We start from the raw sequence: 18,989 nt of genomic DNA on the forward strand, positions 1-18,989 counted from the left end.
GGAATGATAGAGAGTAAAGACAGTAGCAATTAAAAGAGAAAATGTAGCGTCAATGGAAACCGCTAGATTTGTTTATAAAGTTTTGGGGGAATGGAATAGAGGGCACGTGCGGAGATAGTGTCAGAGAGAGAGTGTGTGAGAGAGAACAGAGGAGATATTAACAACGAGTAAACATAATATGAAATCGTTTTCGTATTGTGTGGAGGATGGAGGGTGTATTCATGGATGGAGGTGAAGAGAGAGTTGTATTTGAAATACCAAAAACTACTGTGACAGAGTCCATCCACGCTGATTAGTTAGTAAGTATCTAGACAGGGTATAAATGAAATCAAAATAGAATATTTAACAAACTGTATATTCAAAAGAAACCCACTTGAATTAAAAAGGCAACTCAAAGGAAAACTAACACATGTTGTATCTTTTCTGTTGCCACGCGATCTTCCACTAGCTCCCAATGAGGAAAATGACGAAAAAGAAGACATAACAAAACATTTTAAGGACTCTAATAATTTATCCAGAATTCTTCATTATTTTGTATTTCTATCATGCGTCTTGGCATAGATTGTACAAGCCCTCGGACGTAACAGCCTGAAGAAGCAACTTCTCGCCAAGCTTCCAGGACGCAGTCCCAAAGAGCGTCCGCAGTAGTTGGTTGATTTCGTGGACAGTTCTCTGTTAATGTTCTGGCGACCTCAGCCCACATGTTTTCCATGGGGTTCGTATCAGCCGGCTGTGGCGGCCAGTCCATGACGTTGACCCCAATCGTGGAGAGCCGCTGCTGAACAAATGCAGACTTGTGAATGGGAGAATGGTTCTCTTGCAATGTGACGCCCCCTTCTGCGTGCCGTATTCGCACTGACGGAAGCATCACATTTTCCAATATGTGGGCATACTGCACGCTGTCCAGAGTTCCTTCTATCCCTTGAAGTATTCCCGCCCCTCCCGCAGAAATCCAACCCCCAGCAGGTAACAGATAGCCGGCCACTTCTTCTCGTCGTCGTTACATATTCGCGTCGATGGCGAGTCCCTTGCGGCCTGTAAACGATTTGTGGACCGTCTTTACTGGTGGAAAACACCTTCTCATCAGTGAAAATGACGTTGTCCCACGACGTCCTCAGATGGAGCTCCGCAAATGCTAGCCGGTATAAAACGTTGTCTTCGCTGAGCTCTTGTTTCACGGCGGATCGTCGTGCATGCAGTCCAGCGTCCCTCAGCCTTCGGCAAATCGTGTCACCGGAGCCGGGAAAGTTGGTCTCGCGCCGTAACTGCTTCGCGTTCAGAAAGGGATTTTCTCTGCTCCTAGACACTAGGTCCCTGTCTTTCCGCTGTGAGCTCACTATCTTCCTGCCTGAGCCAGGAGCCCTGTTGGTGGTGCCTCTTTCAAGGCAGATCCTCCACCATCTCGTTGCAGTGGTATGGGGTACGCCATACCGTCTGCCAGCTTCTCTGATGGAACATCCTCCTTCTTCAATGAGAGCGACGATATCCCGAATAGACCTCTCCCAGTGAGCCATTACTTCAGACAGCCTGATGTGTATTTCTGCTTGCCGCTCTTATACTGATGCCAGGAGAGGAGGTAAACATATTTACGTCAAACGGAGCGGCAGAGGCAGAGGCATGCGGCGCAGCCATGCTGGCTCGTCCCGGGCTGTTGGCCCACAAATGCCACCGCCAGCTCGCTCACTTCCGTCTCGCCTCGGCCAGCCTGGCTGGCCCGTAGCTCGCGAGTCGCGGCTAGTACAGACCCGGGCCGCATGGCCACGATCACCCCTTGAAGGACCAAAAGTTACACCTAACCTACCCAAGTCTGTAGTATAAACTAACGCAGCTACAGCTATTATGCTACAACATGTGCAGGCACACCTACAGTTGACGATTCATTCAAATATTTGACGAACAATAAGTTCAAAAATACAATCATTTTGAACATAGCTACCACAAAATATTTCACCTAGCTAGCAATAGCATGACGCAGGAAACTATTCTTTCTTGTAAGCGCTCTGCATTAGATGTAGCCTTAAGAAAACGTGTATTCAACCACGACAACTAAGCGGAATGTGAAAGTAAACAGGTTTGGCGGCAGCTTCTCCAAATAATAGTATATACGTAGTATATAATACACATTTTGTGCTCTTATAACATGTACTCAGTGTCTCTGAAACGATACGTGCTGCACGACGGAAATTACTTTCTGCTGAGGCACTTCATTTACATCTCAATGATACACGACTACTAGAGAACATTGCTCTTTAAGGTAGTCAATCAACTTGTAAATTAACACCATGATATCGCAGATATTAGACAACACGTTACTAGGGATGAGAAAGGCCTTAAGGTCTGCAACTAAACATGCTACTCCTAGCTACTACTGAATAAGAATTTGATTGTTAACGTGTCTTCATAATCATGTGTGCGGCGTTCTACTCTCAGTCAGCATAGACGTTTTCGTCGCCTTATTTCTAGTTAAACGTGCGCACATCTCGCTAATGGTGGACCAACATTGGACATTTCTCGTCTGTTCCTGGTTAGACAACGACGGCGGTAGGCGCCGGGTTCGAATCCCGGAGAGACAATACAACTTCAGTCGTCATTTAAGGTTCCAACCTCACTACTGGCGACAAACTGTGATCTCTACATTCTGATTTTACGTACTTATTCAACAATCCGATTAGGTGCTGGGTTCGCATCCTTGCCACCAGCATTACATGATGGCATTTCGATTTTAAACATGTGCATCCTTTGTTCCTTGACAATGCAACAATATACAATGTCTTTCGAGGTTAATTACCAAGAAGGTAATTGTCATGTTAGGGTTCCTGGTTTCGTACAAACATTATCGTCATTTACGTTCAAGTTGAGAATTGATAACTGATACTGATGCAAACGTCAATGACGTCTTTTTCTGCCTAGTGATCGAGTTTCGATAAGGCACAAAGCTTTGCTTGGTTAACAATGGCTTTACGTTCTGGGTTTGCATCCGGATCCAGAACGAAGACGTTGGTCATGTCATTTAAAACACAACTTTGTGTATAAGTAACTGTTGATGAGTAATGTGAACAATGATATTACTTGTGATTCGCTGTTAATGTTGGGATTTCCGTAGAGTGCTAGCCGCCATTAATCACGTTTTCTTTTAACTGCTTACATAAAGTTGATGCAAAACCACTCCACATTGAACGTTGAACGACGTTCAGCATGTGTTGGGTAAACCTTTCACACAGCAAAGAACTTGGCTCCAATTGCCATACAACTTTATAAATCCATATACTGTCTCAAATATTTAATTGTGCCTAAGTATTATGGAACGATTTATGTGACAAAATTAGTTGTCCCATAACGATTGAAATGTCACCTATTGTAACTTAAGTTTAGTTTACAAACGTTAAGGACTGTCTGATCTCTTCTGTACGATCGTGGTGTTACTTTACATCTGGACCGACTGTCATGAAGACCGGTGTTCTCTAGTAGTCTCTAGCGGTACCCATTGTGTATCTTACAATGACTATATTGTGGAGGGTCGCGACGATGTGCAACACAGATATGCTATGTTGGTTGCATACATTCAGGTGCAGCCTACATGTTGGAATTCAGGTGTGACCCACTTTTTTTGCTGTCGAGTGTACTTCATATCTTCACATGTCTTGAGAACAAGAGGTCTTAGCAGACGGAAAGACAGGCAAATGGATAACAAATGGTAAAGAAATTTTATTTTTCCATGCCATATCATTACAAATCAACAATTTTATGATTTATTCCTTTACTTTTACTTCATTACTTTATGTATATGCACACACTGCTAAATTCCAAACTTTTGTGGTAGTTCTGTGACGCTCCTGTGTGACTGTGGACTGAACGTAGACAAAGAGCGTTTCGCAGCCGAATTTACATAATCTATTGATAATCCTTCACGACTTGGGGTACTTTGAATTAGTCAGACAGACGTTTTTTGTACCTCTATCGCGATACGTTGTATTTCATTTTTCTGAGTATAGTGCATACAAAATTTAGACTTTAGTTACTTCTGTAACATCGTCCACCCTATAAATCGTCGCATGAACGACAAAATAGACATAGAACTACGTGACCACGGAATAGTAAAGATACAGAAATCATTCATGAGATGAATGGGCACTGCACTTGCAAGTATACCAACTGGTTTATACGCAAAGTATGCAAAAGAACTTGCTCTTTTCCTAACATCATTTTACCGTAGATGTCCTGACGAGCCATCCTAATGATTGGAAAAAAGCACAGGTTATTCTCATTTTCAGGAAGGATAGTCGAAAAGATGCACAAAACTATAGGTCTACTTTTCTGACGGTGGTCTGTTGTAGAACTTCGCAATATGTTTCATGCTAGCACATTAAACAAGTTACGGAATTTCAAAATCTACTCTGTAAGAATCAACATGATTTCCGTAAACAAGGATCGTGTGCAACTCAGAACGTTCTGTTCACCCACGAGATTCCAGAAAACAGTAGACACAGGTGACCAGGTAGATGTCATGTTCCTTGACTTCTTACAAACTTGACAATCGTTTGACCAATACTTAAATACTGCTCATCATTCTGAGATCCGTACTAAAAAGGATAGCCAAATAGAGAAGATCCAAGTAATCCTTTACTTACTGGATTATTTAGTAAGCACGAAAGCGTCGGAGAGTTGCTCATTCAATTCCAGATGAAGACGCTGCAAAGGAGGCAGCTTCTACTGCGGTATGGTCTACTGTTTAATGCCTAGATCGTAGGTAACTTGAACAGTCGGGCAATAAATTGCTTCTTCCTACTTAAATCCCGCAGAAAGATCGTGAAGATAAAATTAGAGAGATCAGAATGCACATAGATGCCTACCAGCAATCGTCCTTCCCACGAAACATTTGTGCCTGGAGCAAACAATTGGAGAAGTGATAGTGATGTAGAAAGTGCCCTCTATTACACACCGTAACACGGCTTGTGAAACAATGTGTTCTTCGCAGTTTATGAAATGTCTTTGTTGATGTTCGCTTTTCGTAATCAGTGTCATGTTGTGGTTTCATCTGTGTTATTATGTGTCAGCAGTAGTGCCAAAGAAATCCTACGTAATAAAAATTATTTGCACGCATTTAATAGCAAAAAGAATATTATTTTCTCATTCTGTTAACAGAGTAAGGTGATACTACAGAACCTAATCGCTCCTGGAGAACAATTTTTTTCTAGTTTGCATTTCTTATAAGATATAATAACAAAAATTCCAACGACAGCTACTTGAAAGGAGGGGCCCGTAAATAATTCCCCAGATATTTATACCTGATGTTCAAGTTGCAGTCGTTAGCTAATTGGCCTTTACGTTTGTTAATTCAGATCCCCGTCAAAGTGATAGCAATCGATGCTAGGGCTAACGCTGGCCCTACCACGTCTGTGTTGCGCTAGATCGTCCTATGGTTACAAGCTGAAGAGACTTTTCGCGTTAGCAGGCGTCTTCTGCCTGTCACCGGTCCAATGGAGAATAGGCAACATTGCAGCATACATTCAGCAGCAATGTGGCCTTCGAATTACTTCCTGGACTGGTGCAAAAGTTTCCTTCTAAATTCACTAACTAATATCTTATCATTCTCATTAAAAATCCTGATATAGAAGGTATGAAATGAATAATTTTGATTCCAGGAAGCTCGTTTCAACAGAAACTCCAGCTGGTTTCGCTATTTACGTCGCTGTTTAGCTGACGAATCTACGATTCAGGCGACAAGGAGGCAAGATTTGTTGCAGATGGCTGCTAGCGTAGGGGTAAAGTGTTTGGACATGAAATTGCAAAGTGAGCTTGCTGTCGGTTCAAATACTGGTGGCGACAATACTTCTTCCTTATCTGTAAAATAGAATCTCGAAGGCAGATCAACAATCAGTAAAGACATCGAATGAAAACATCTCTGCCATTATATCGCGACATCTATTCTCTAGTCCGTGGATGTATAGACACAACATTTTCAGAATTGCATACATGTTAATCCTTTTTTTTCTGCTTCTGTAAATAACATTGACTTCAGTGTTGCACTGAATGATTTTTGAACTTTCTCTTGCTAATTCATATTGATTTGGGGTATTTTGCCTTAAGAAGGCAGACTTTTTTGTACCGTTATCATAAGTTGTAATCAATTTTTTTACTATATTACATACTGCATATGGTTTTTCAGTAGTTTATTAAACACGACACAAAAAATGAGGGAGATATTAATCAGCAGCAATGTAACTCCCTTATGATTCACAACAGTGTGACCAAGTCATCTGTAAAACATACACTTGACATTTAACGGCAGACATTAATATCCCTGCATTTTGAATAGTGTTTTACCTCCAGATTTCGCATTTTACAAGCAACGTTGTTAAGCGCTAATAAATAAAGAAAAGCAACACGATTTCTGCTCTCAAATAAAGGCTTCAGCAATTAATTTAATTTTAATGCGATTAACGAAGAATTGGAGATTTCCGACATTAAACCGAAAAGTATTCCCTATACATGGATGGAACTCTATAATTACTATATTTTGGCAGATAGTTCTAAAAACGATCAAAGAGCATATACCTTTCCTTCAATCATATGTGTAGTAGCAGCATAATGAAGATAATAATAGCAATCATGACAGTAATCATCGAATTATCTGGTAACTCACACATTGCAGTTGTATTTCGCGAACTAAAACATTAGTTGCCATAGAAAAAATTTCATATTGCCATCAAATCTGAGCTATGAAGACTAGAAAGGTCCTTATATCTCGCAGTCATGAGATTAGAATAATACCTGCATTAGAAACTAGTAGGTAATTAACCAGTTAATCGAGAGAACATGATTTTTTCACAGCTTCTACGCGCATCGTCGGACAGAACAACACAATCAGGACATTGCCAACTGTGAGTTGCAGTGGTCTGCTCGATTGATCGTAGTTTGATAATGGCGGGGTATAGGTTCGTTTCTCACTCATGGCGTCCATTTTTAACATTCACAGAAAGATCTGATTCACCTAAGGTAACGTCAAGTTCATAATGTTAGGTCGCACAGTGGTTCAGAATCCGCATCAAACACAATATCGGCCGGCCTAGGTGGCCGAGCGGTTCTAGGCGCTTCAGTCTTGAACCGCGCGTCTGCTACGGTCGCAGGTTGGAATCCTGCCTCGGGCATGTTGTGGTTAGGCTAGTCAGGTATAAGCAGTTCTGAGTTCTAGGGAACTGATGACCTCAGATGTTAAATCCTATAGTTCTCAGAGCCATTTGAACCATTTGAAACACAATATCCCTTCGCTACCAACAGAGTCAGAGCCTGTTTAAATGGCGGCATAACAAAGGCGGTAGCTGCCGAAGGCACAAACTCTGTCGCCAGTAAACTAGAACTAAAAGTTTATTTCATTTAATTTAGGAATGGTTCTTTCGTTCACAGCGTTCATATTTAACTTGTAGTTGAGACGTTGCAATTTTTGGTCCTCAACTGGAATTCGAATTCGGATATCTGGGAATGGAACGTATCTGGGTTGAAATCCTGGTTCATCACAAACATATTCATAATTTCATTTTACATCCTAGCATGTGCACACTGACGTACCACCGAAAAATAATTTGCATATTTAATGTCTGTTCATGAATAGTCAACAATAACGATAGGTACCGTTATTTCCAGTGAAACATGTGAGCATCTCACTACTGGCGATCAAGCAGTTGATACTTAACGTCTATTTATGGATGGGAGACTGCGTCAGAACGCGCCGGGTTCGATTCCCGGGTAAGCAAAACAAATTTTACCCTCATTTCATATTGATACAGCTCCCTGCTGGTAAATAAATTCTATTTCTGACATCTGATTTTACTTAGTTAACAATCCGATAACGTGCTGGATATAAAATCCCGTCACAACATTTTAAATCATAGCATTCCAATTTTCAGCACATGCATACTCGGTTACTTGTGAAGGAGAGTATATTAAACGTCTTTTGTGATTAGTTAACAGGGCTATAATGGTTTTGATATAGTAGAAATAATTTCGTCATTTCGTTTCAAGTTCAGGTGTGTTAACTAATACTGGTGAAAACCTTTATGTTTCACGTCTCTTTGCGGCTAGTCAGCACTGATGATCGTTGCCTTGATCAAGTCCCGGGCTATGTCGTTTATAATTCAAACATATGGGCAAATAATTCTTCATGAATAATTAGTACAGTGATATTACTGATTATACTCCATTAATATTGCGGTTTCTATAGAGCGTTTACCGCTGCTTATCGCGTTTTCTCTAACTAGTTGCTTTCACGACCAGTTTATGCAAAAACCAATCGTCACTGGGACATTTAGCAGGTGTGGAAACCTTATACCTTGGAAAAACAAAAAAATGGTTCAAATGGCTCTGAGCACTATGGGACTCAACTGCTGAGGTCATTAGTCCCCTAGAACTTAGAACTAGTTAAACCTAACTAACCTAAGGACATCACAAACACCCATGCCCGAGGCAGGATTCGAACCTGCGACCGTAGCGGTCTTGCGGTTCCAGACTGCAGCGCCTTTAACCGCACGGCCACTTTTTTTTTTTTTTTTTTTTTTTTTATTTTATAAACAGCTGAGCTATTTTTTTTCTTTTTTTTTCCCATTTTTTTTCTACCCCTTTTTTTAAAATAAAATGGAACTAAAAAAACAAGTGCCACCGCCACTTTTCATCCTATAACAAAAAAAAAAAAAAAAAAAAAAAAAATCTGGGCCACTTCAGGCGTTGGCTCCTGACTAAACCTACCCCAGAGAGCTGCCTATATACCAGGGGAAATATGGGAAATCAAGGTTAGGGCTATCCTTACAAACAAAACAAAATCTTCCTTTTTCTGAATTTTATTTTAATTTTTTTTTGTTTTATATTTATTTATTTTATTTTATTTTATTTTATTTATTTATTTTTTGTGTAATTGATCAGAGGCCTTCTGCGCCCCGCTGGTAATATGTTGAGTCACGTCTTCTCGAAATTGATGTGTTCCGTTCAATTGTTCAGAAATGTTCATTGGTTCAAGCAGGAAACCTTCTCCTCTCTTGGCTTAACACATTCCAGCTGCGAGGCGGCTCGTGGAAAGCACTCCCAAGGAAGTTCGAGAAAAATTGTCTGTATTTTGGGTGACGGACAACGACATAATGACGGTCATTGAGGTATGTCCAAAAATCGAGTACAGAGTTTACAGTTTGTCCAAATAAGTAGTGAATGGCATGTCCGCGAATCCAATTCACAGCATTGGTCTTTGTCCGAGGAAAATAGTCACGTTCCGGAAATAATAATGAAAGGGGAGTAATCCGATCCGGAATGTCCCGCGTTAGAAAAGCCACAATACGTCGAACCAAGTGCCAAACCTCCGCCGCCGGTCCGCAAACAAACCGATGTTCATCATTGTCTGGCACTCCACACGTGGAGCATAGAGGTGATTGGGCGAGGTGGATACGATGAAGGCGAAATTGGTTGATTTGCTTACCATTGACAGTTATGTACCAGACAGATTGAACATTCGTGTCAAGGTAACAGGCGAACACCGTGCGCCATACATGACGCCAGTCAACCTGTGGGAACTTTAGTTCAATCGGGTTAGGAGGACGACCTAATTGGAGGACATTGTATACTGCCTTTGTCTTGAGTAAAAGCTGTCTTGGTAAGGTGAGGCGTAGATAACTGAGTTCCAGAAAGAAGTACCGTATATAATGGAACTGGGCCGGAACATCCGCGATCATCACTGGGGCTGACAGTGAGACCGGCGAGTATGCCGACAGGAGGAGACCAGTGAGGCTCGTTGGGCAACGTGTCCATACCGTCATCTGGGAGCTGACAAATAGGGCGCGAGCTCTATCCGGCACGTGAAACAGACCTATCCCACCTCGTTCACGGGGAAGAGTAAGGGTCGCATAGTTAACTTTGAACAACATCCCAGAGCTGACGAAAGATGCCATCGCTGCCAACATGCGACGTGCCACAGTAAGCGGGAAAGGCAGAACTTGCGCTATATGGGGAACTCGGGATGCGATATATGTATTGACATATCGAGCTCGTTGGAGAATATCTAGGGATCGAAGGCGATGGTCCATAAGACCTGCTCTGATCATTAAAAGGAGGCGTCGGCAGTTGATGGTGGCTGAACGCCGGAGATCAGATGAAAAATCTATTCCCAAACAACGAATGGTATCAACGGTGGTGAGAGGTGTAACGCACTCCACGGGAAGTCCCGTGCCAATGAACATAACTTGTGACTTACGTACGTTTAAAGAGCTACCCGACGCCTCACCATAAGTCGCTACCCACGTCAAAACAGCTCGAACTTCGTCGGCATTACGTAAACAGATGACGACATCGTCAGCATAGGCCGTGCAACAGAATCGGTAGCGATCTATGGACAACCCTACCTAACGTTGTCTTAGTCCACATAGCAAGGATTCCAAGGAAAAGGCGTACAAGATTGCTGATAGAGGGCAACCTTGACGTACGGATCGACCTATTATTATCGGTGGAGTGAGTCTGCCATTGTACATAATCCTGGATGAGGCACCCCGCAGAAGGCGCGTCACTACCGTGATAACGGCGACCGGGAAACCCATATGGTGGAGAACGGCCGTAAGGAACGAATGGTCAACCCTATCGAAAGCTTGACTGAAGTCCAAAGACGCAAGTGCCCCAGAGAGGCGTTGTGCCTGGGTAACGGCGATCATATCCCTGTAGCGGCATAAAGCCGTGCGAATATTGTTGTCGCCTCCCAAAGATGCTTGGTCTGGCGACACAACATATCGGGCAACGTTTTTAAGTCGTGCTGCCAAAAGGCGAGTGAAGATTTTCATATCACTGTTAAGGAGGGTGAGGGGCCGATAATCACTGATATTGTTGCCACCGTGCGGTTTATGTACAGGAATAATAATTCCTTCCATGAAAGCGTCCGGCACAGGTACTTCCGGAGACATCAGTTCCCGACAGATGGAGGTGAAGGTGGACTCTAACAAATCACGGAAGGTGCGATAAAATTCGAGGGGAAGACCGTCGGGGCCCGGGGAGCGATTGATGGTTCCTGCCCGGATCGCATCGCGGACTTCCTCATCAGTCACCTCCGACATTAATTCAATCGCCGCATCTCCTGGGATACCACCGAAGTTGAGCTGTGAGACTTCCTCGATCAACTCTGGGGAATGTGGAACCGCGGCGTAGAGCTGCCGGTAGTGGGCGTGAAGCACATTCCCTATGGCAGATTGAGTTACGTAGCGACGCCCGTCTTGATCCGTTAGGACGTGAATCAATTTTCGGCGTCGATTTTGTCGTTCTTGGACGATATGGTACATCGACGGATGTTCATGAGGCATGCGATCAGCAGTACGAGATCGTACTATCGCCCCTTCCAAATGCCGTCGCATGAGATTGGAGATTTGGGCCTTAGCTTGGTTCATCCTTGTATGGCGCTCAGGGGAGGCTGGCATCGTGGAGCATTCTCGTAGGATCCTGTAGTAAAAGTCCATAGTGCTCTTCCTCCAGGCGACAACATCTTTGCCATACCGGATTAAAGTTTTTCGAAGAGCAGGTTTTGCACACTGGATCCACCAGGATATGGTAGACGGATACGTGGGTCGGCGTCTATTACATGTGATCCAAGTGTCTTCTATTAGAAGTCGACAGTCAGGTGAATTAAGAAGTGCCGTGTTCAGTTTCCATAAACCACGTCCGTGCCATACTGCCTGTCTTGTGAGAACAACATCACAGAAGTAAGCCTCATGGTCTGAGAAAGCAACAGGCCAGATTTCAGCCTGTCGAGTGTGTTGAATTAGGGATCGCGAGATGTAGATGCGATCCAGTCGGCTAGAGGAGTGCGCAGTGTGGTACGTAAAACCCAAAAGATCACCGTGAACATGTCTCCACGTGTCGACAAATTGTAGCCGCGTGACGACTGTTTCCAGAGCGGCGCATGGTGAGTGACGCGGCAATTGATCCTGAGGTCGCTGGGTGCAGTTGAAGTCTCCACCCATGATCCAGTCATCGTGTGGTCCCATAAAAAGGGGTGTGACTTCATTCGCGAAGAAGGCATTACGTTCACGACGGTAGCTGGAGCCCGACGGCGCATAAATATTGATGATGCGTACACCAAAGAGAGTAAGGGCCATACCTCTGCCGCTGGGGAGGTATAGGACATCTTCGGCAGAAAGACCTTCGCGTAAGATGATGGCAACACCACTACCGGTGTCCGAAGCGGGAGAAAGATGCACCGTGAAGCCATGTGGTGGTGAAAAATCGGCGACATGCACTTCCTGAAAAAGCGCAATATCTATGTCCGCATCATAAACCATATCGCGGAGCAGCGCTAGTTTGTGGGGCGCACGAATGGTCGCGAGGTTAATCGTTGCGACACGATAATGCTGGTGTTGGAGTCCCACAGGCACAGGCGGGGCTTCTTCTTCAGGAGCGAGAGGTCGTCGATCTAGCCGGTCCGCTGAAGAGGCTGCTATTGTGGAGAGTTTGCGGGCGCGGGCGCAACCGATGGAGGTGCCCCATCATCAGCAGCGTCCACCCCAGTCCCTTCGATCTCCACGTCGTCTGCCCAGGAGACTGATGCTGCGGTAGGGCATCGGCTGTGCACGTCATCCACGTGGAGAGGAGACGTAGTTTTCGTCTCATCGGATAGGCTCTCTTCAACGTCGACCTGTGGGGGCGACGGCGTCAGTAATGAGGGGTGTTCGTTGCCAGTGGTCGCCTGTGGCGGGTCTGTCGCATCAGCCTTTCGGTCATCAAAGATCGGTTTGTCGTCCATCTTCGGGTCTGCATCCCCGGTATCCATCCGTAGAATGGATTCATCAGGGGGTGTACGGCTACGTTTCTTTCTCTTTCGTGTCGACCCTTGTTTTCGAACAAGTCGTTCAGAGTCCGATGGCGGGTGGCTTTCCTCTGACTCCGGACCAGTCTGAAGGAAAGCAGAAGTAGGTACCACACCCGGATCAACGTCCATCTCAGTAGCATTTTCAGTCACAGTGCTGCGATGATTCGGCAGGTTAGGATCTGGCGTCTGGGGCACCTCAGAAGGAATCTCAGGAGCGGGTGTATCTACCTGATCAGACGACGTCAACGGAGCAGGAAGACTCTGTGTAGACGTGCTACCTTCCTGGGCAACCTTGGCGTATGTGACAGGGATCTGAGTCATCACCGCTGGGGACGCTTCCTCGCCGACCGGCGTCTGGATCAGGCGGCGTCGCATGCAGGCGGATCTGACGTGGCCTTCTTGTCCACAACCCGCACATGTTCGGGGTTGGCCGTCGTACATGACAATGGCTCGCACCCCGCCAATGGTCAGGTATGATGGAATATGTTTTTTCAGTTCAATTTTGACCTGACGCACACCATTAAGGACATGGTAGGTCGTGAAGGTTTGCCATTTTTCCTCTACGTAACCGATGACGTTACCGTATGGTTGTAACGCAGAGACAACTTCGTCCTTCGGCACTTCAAAAGGTAGTTCAAACACCCTAATCGTGCGTTGACCGTACTCTGCGAGTTCAAGTGTTACAGCTCCGACGTGACCATCAGAGTATTTGAACTTAAGTCCATTGGCATGGCGGCGAATAACATCTTCACACACCTCGGTGTTTGTCATTTTAATATGAACGACACTACTCGTGATCGAAAAATGGATTCCGATAACGTGGTTAGGATCTAAACGAACTTCTTCACGTATGAACGTTTCAACTTCATGTGCACGAGGTCGCGCATGTTCAGCTGGGAAGGAAACTTTAAGGGTCGCACGGCGGTAAGCGCTCGACATGTTGTTCACAGTGGACGGACGCAAGCCTGAAAGCTACGACGCGGAAGTAAACAACGCCTGCAGCGGAGCACTGGCCGGCGCGCGGGGCCGTCCGCACGCTGCCACGGCTGAGAGCCGACTTTCATAGACCTCTCTTAGTCCAGACATATTCTCAGAATATCTTGTTCATGCAAACATTTACTTTGTTTAAGTATTACTACATAGTTTATGTGCCATAGTTAGTTGTTTCAGATAGTAATGAGATGGTAACGCTTTTGAAAATCATTGTAACCTGTCCAAGCGTTAGGGGCTAACTTATCTCTTATTACGTGTTTTTCTAGTTTTTTCAGTATCATGGTGTGATGCTACATCGCACTGATTGCCTTAAAGAACAGTGTTGTCTAGTGGTCTCTCGTGGTATCCATTTTGTATAGTCGAAAGACTGTACCGCAAAGCGATTAGAGGAGCGGCTAGACAGCTACGTTATGTTGGTTGCATGCAAATCAGGCGGATGATAATTCAGGCCGTTTGGATACTTTTGCGCATGATAGTACATTGCAATGACCCAACATGTCAAAAGTGATTCCAGTAAATACAATTACAGGGAATAGTTGTTGTCTATTCTCAGATAGAGGTCCCTATCCTAACTCATTGAAATATTTTAGGAATATTGATGGCAGCTACTCTTCGAAGTCTAAACCCTTGGTGAGTAATAGCAAGTTTCCTTACAGGGTGGGCTTAAACTGCGTTATGCACACAATGAAAACAAAGTACTCACTTATTACCAGCCAGTGGAGTGCTTAAATGGTGCTGTCTTATGTATGATAGAGTGACAACCCCATTTTTCTTTCCGGGGGAAATCATAACGGGAAATGTTGAGATGGACATGCTCAAATAGTTCTCATTACGGCAGATCGAAGAGCTGCAGCCCTCTGTCATCTTTCAGCACATGTTTTTCAAATTGAAGTTTTCAGGTACAGGACGTACTGAATGACACATTTCCTGAAAGGTTGATGGTTATGGGAGAACCCGCACTCTCCCGATGTCACGCCGCTAGACTTCATTTTGTCAAGTTACTTCAAGGACCGCGTGTACAGAACACTAGCCAATGATATTGATACCCTTCGTGCACGAATAAATGAAACAAACAGAACTTTTGACGCTGCAATGCTGACCTGTACATCTACATCAACATCTATACCTTGCAAACCACTTTGATGTACACAGCAATGGGCACATCATATTGCATCATTTGTTGGATTTTTCTCCCATCCCTTCACGTATGGATCACAAGAAGAATGAGTGTTTAAATGCCTCTGGGAGTGTTGTAATTCGTCTAATCTTGTCTTTGCAATCTCTATTGGAGCGATATGTAACGGCTTATAATACATTCCTACATTCGTAGCGTAAAGTTGGTTCTAGAGACTTTCTGAGTTGGTTTCCACGGGATACTTTGCGTCTGTCATCAAGTGTCAGCTCTTTCAGCATTTTCGTGATACTCTCGCTTGGGTCGAATAAACCTGCGAGCATTCGAATGGTCGTTCTTTGATCCGTTCATTATCCCCTGTTAATGCTAGTTAGTATGGACGCCATTCATTTGAGCATTATTCAAGGATGTGCAAGATGGAGTCTTCGTTGTAAACTGATTGCATTTCCTTAGTTTTCTACCAATGATCTGCTGTCTGCCACTTAATTTATCTACAACTAGACTATTTCATATCCCATTTCATATCTGTTTCATGTCCCTGCAACTTGTTACCACCAGGTAGTTTTATGAGTTGACCAATTCCAGATGTGATTCACTGATACTCGTGTTATAGTCGTAGGACACTACGTTTTTCTCGTTTTTTGAAATGCACAACTTTATATTTCTGAACATTTAAAGCAAATTACAGGTCTCTGCACTATTTTGAAATTTTATCGATATCTGACCGAATATCTGTGGTGCTTCTTTCTGACAATACTTCATTATAAATAACTGCATCGTCTGCGAAAAGTGTGAGGTTACTATTAATATTGTCAGCACGGCCATTAATATACAACACCCTTTCCTGGGGAACACCCGAAGATAATTCTGCATCCCTCGATGACTTTCCATCCGAGATAGCTTCTTGTATCCTCCCTACCAAAAAATCCTCAATCCATTAACAATTTTCTCTTGATCCCCCGTAAGATCGTATGGATATGTAGCACTGAGTCAAACGCTTTTGCGAATCCACCCGAGTGCCTCATGCATGGCTTTCAGTATGCCATATGAGAAATGCGCAAGTTGCTTTTCACATTATCTATCTTTTTGTAATCCATGTTGGTTGCCATGTAGGAGGTATTCTGTTCGAGATACCTCATTTAGTTCGAGAATATATTCTAAGATTCTACAATAAATCGACAGGAGGGATATTGGAGGGTAGTTTTGTGTATCGTATCTGCTACCTTACTTTTAGATGGATGTGACTTGCGCTTTTCTAGCTGTTGGCGGGTTACATTTAAAAAAGGGGCCAACTCAGCCGCAAATTAAGTATAGAATCTAATAGGGATTCTTTCAGGCTTCGGAGCTTTGTCCAGCTTTAATGATTTCAGCAGCTTCTCAACGCCACTAACATATATTTCACTCACGCTTTCAGAGTTTGGAGTATTAAACTGGAGCAATATTCCTGGGTTTTCCTTTGTGAAGTAACATTTGAAAACGGAGTGAAGCATTTCTGTTTTTTGCTTTGCTACGCTCAGTTTCAGTTCCTGCCTCGTCCATAAGTGACTGGACACTAGCTTTGGTGGCTATAACACCCTTTATACACGACCAGAATTTCTTTGGTTTTTAGGATAAATCTTTCGACCATATTCTGCTACGTTAGTAACTGAAGGGTTCACACGTTGCTCACTTCACAGCCAAATGCGTTTGATAGAACATCATCTATGTTCAACTCTCTGCTTTATTTACGGGTACCTCTTATGCAGAGGTCTTTCTTTCTTTAGAAGTTTCTTTACAGTGATTGTGTACCATGGAGGGTCCCTCCTATCACGAACTGTTCTACTGAGTACGTAACTACTCAGTGCATGGTCAACTATTCTTTTAAACTTGAACCACAGTGCCTGTATATGCTCCTGTCCTGAAATAAAAGTTTCAAGTTCCTCATTGAGATACGACACTGCTGCTTCTTTATCTAGTGTACTCCACATATAAATCATTTTACTTGTTTTAATTGCCCTTTATACTTTGGTAATCATTTTTGCTATAAGTGCCTCATCAATTTGATGTTTTTGTAGACGTTCACATGGAAACTGGTATCAACGGATACCAGTTTCCAAGTGGGCATCTACAAAAACATCAAGCTGATTTGCTGCCATTAGGTCTAATGTACTTCATCATGGGTGGGGTTCCGAGCCATCTAGGTATTTTTCAGAGAAGGCATTTATCAATGTTTCACAGAATTTCTTGTTACGCCCACCACTAACAAAAATGTAATTATCGCAATTAATTGTTGGATGATTGAAGTCTCCTCCGATGATAATGGTATGTTTGAGGAACTTACTCATACTCTCCAAAATATCGGTTACATCAGGAGGAGACTCTGGTGATGGACAGAATTATCCAATTATAATTTTATGCCCACCCTTGCTGCTGAGTCTTGTCCAAACAATCATGCATGCAGCTTCAATTTCTACCTCGGTAGATTTGAATTTGTTGTCTACTGCGACAAATAAACCACAACCATTTCTCATTAGGCTATCCTTTCGACGTGCTTTAATTTTCTACAAAAATATCACTACTGTCATCTTTGTGTTTTAACCAGGTGTCTATGGCTGTATTATGTGAATGTTATTGCTTTTTACGAACGCTTCAAACCCTGGCACTTTTTTGTGAATGCTTTGGCATTTAACCACTAGAATTTAATACTCATTTTTGTAGGGGGCGTTTCTTTGGATCTTAAAATAATACGTCTGGATCTACAGTCATCATTATCTGGACTGGATGGAGAGTCGTCTAATCTAAACAACCCTTGTGCGCATCTCCCTCACACGCACAGTCAGCTGCCTGGGTAGCAGCCTCTGGTGGGTAGCGCACAACTGACGCATTTAGGGGACCCTACAGGTCTCAGCCCAATAGTGCAAGTCCAGGAAGTCATTGTCTAGCTTGTCATAGAATCTACACAGCCTCTAGTGCAGGTCTTCAACTCAACTCCGAACCAGGTGTCCACGATCTGTTCGGAGGACAGTGTTGTAGATTGTGAGCTGCTTTGAAACTTCATACGCAGGGCTGTTATTCTCAGCTTTCTTTGCAAGTCGTTGGAAGATCCAAGTATGAAATCGAATTGCAGACGATAAGCACCATTTGTCTCAACCAGCACCACAATCTGCAGTTTACTACTGTTCCATGAAAGGTTGCTGGGATAGCCTCTTCAACATGTTGAAAGAGGCCCAAGGCATATACAATGGGTGCATATGGTGTTCCTTCCTACTCCTTGCTGCCATTTCCCAAAGGGATACCATCATTCGCCTTGTGTTTGAACTGCCAACGTTTAATAAACCTCCACCCTTTTCTATTTACCTCCCCTTGACACGGTATTCAGCAGATTTTCCAACAGGTGAAGTGAGTCTTATTGGCTCAGTTTCGGTCAATGGAAGACAGCACCTGGAACCTCTTGGTTAGGGGAATGGGTGCAACATCCTGACTTCTTCTTGGTGTCTGTCTCGTAAACGACATTAACAATAGAATTCTGGTGTTTAGATTTTCGAACTGGAGCTATGTAGCACACTTGGTCTCACTGAAAGGAGAATTCGGAAGATGTCTTCCACGGTACCAATATGCTCCAAAAGGCCACTCCCGAAAATGAGATTTTTCAGGGTTCTAATGGTCACGGAGATAAGAGCCCAAATGTTTTGGATAGCCCTTGGCCATGCGGCCGTTTGTATACCAGTCGGGGAAACAGGTATACTATACCTATCCTACAATATAGTCAATATTTAAACATTGCATACTTCCTCAAGTCCAAGAAATTGAACAAATTGGTTGGTGTTTTCCATTAGGTGTGGTCTAGGGTGAGCCTTAGGCGGCTTATAAAAGCATTATTTATTCGTGGGCGCGTCCTTAGAAAAACCCGAAGAACCACGATTTTTAGGTACACAAAGTGCCAGTTGTGGGGATGGCCACTTCTGTAAGTAATATTCACGGCAAATCGTTGAAACTGTTACCATATATCCGTAAGATGATGCTCCCGGGGAAGCTTGAAACTGTTTACGACATCATTATCCGTTA

This window comes from Schistocerca americana, chromosome 2, assembly GCF_021461395.2.
Source record: "Schistocerca americana isolate TAMUIC-IGC-003095 chromosome 2, iqSchAmer2.1, whole genome shotgun sequence".
Lineage (NCBI taxonomy): Eukaryota > Metazoa > Arthropoda > Insecta > Orthoptera > Acrididae > Schistocerca > Schistocerca americana.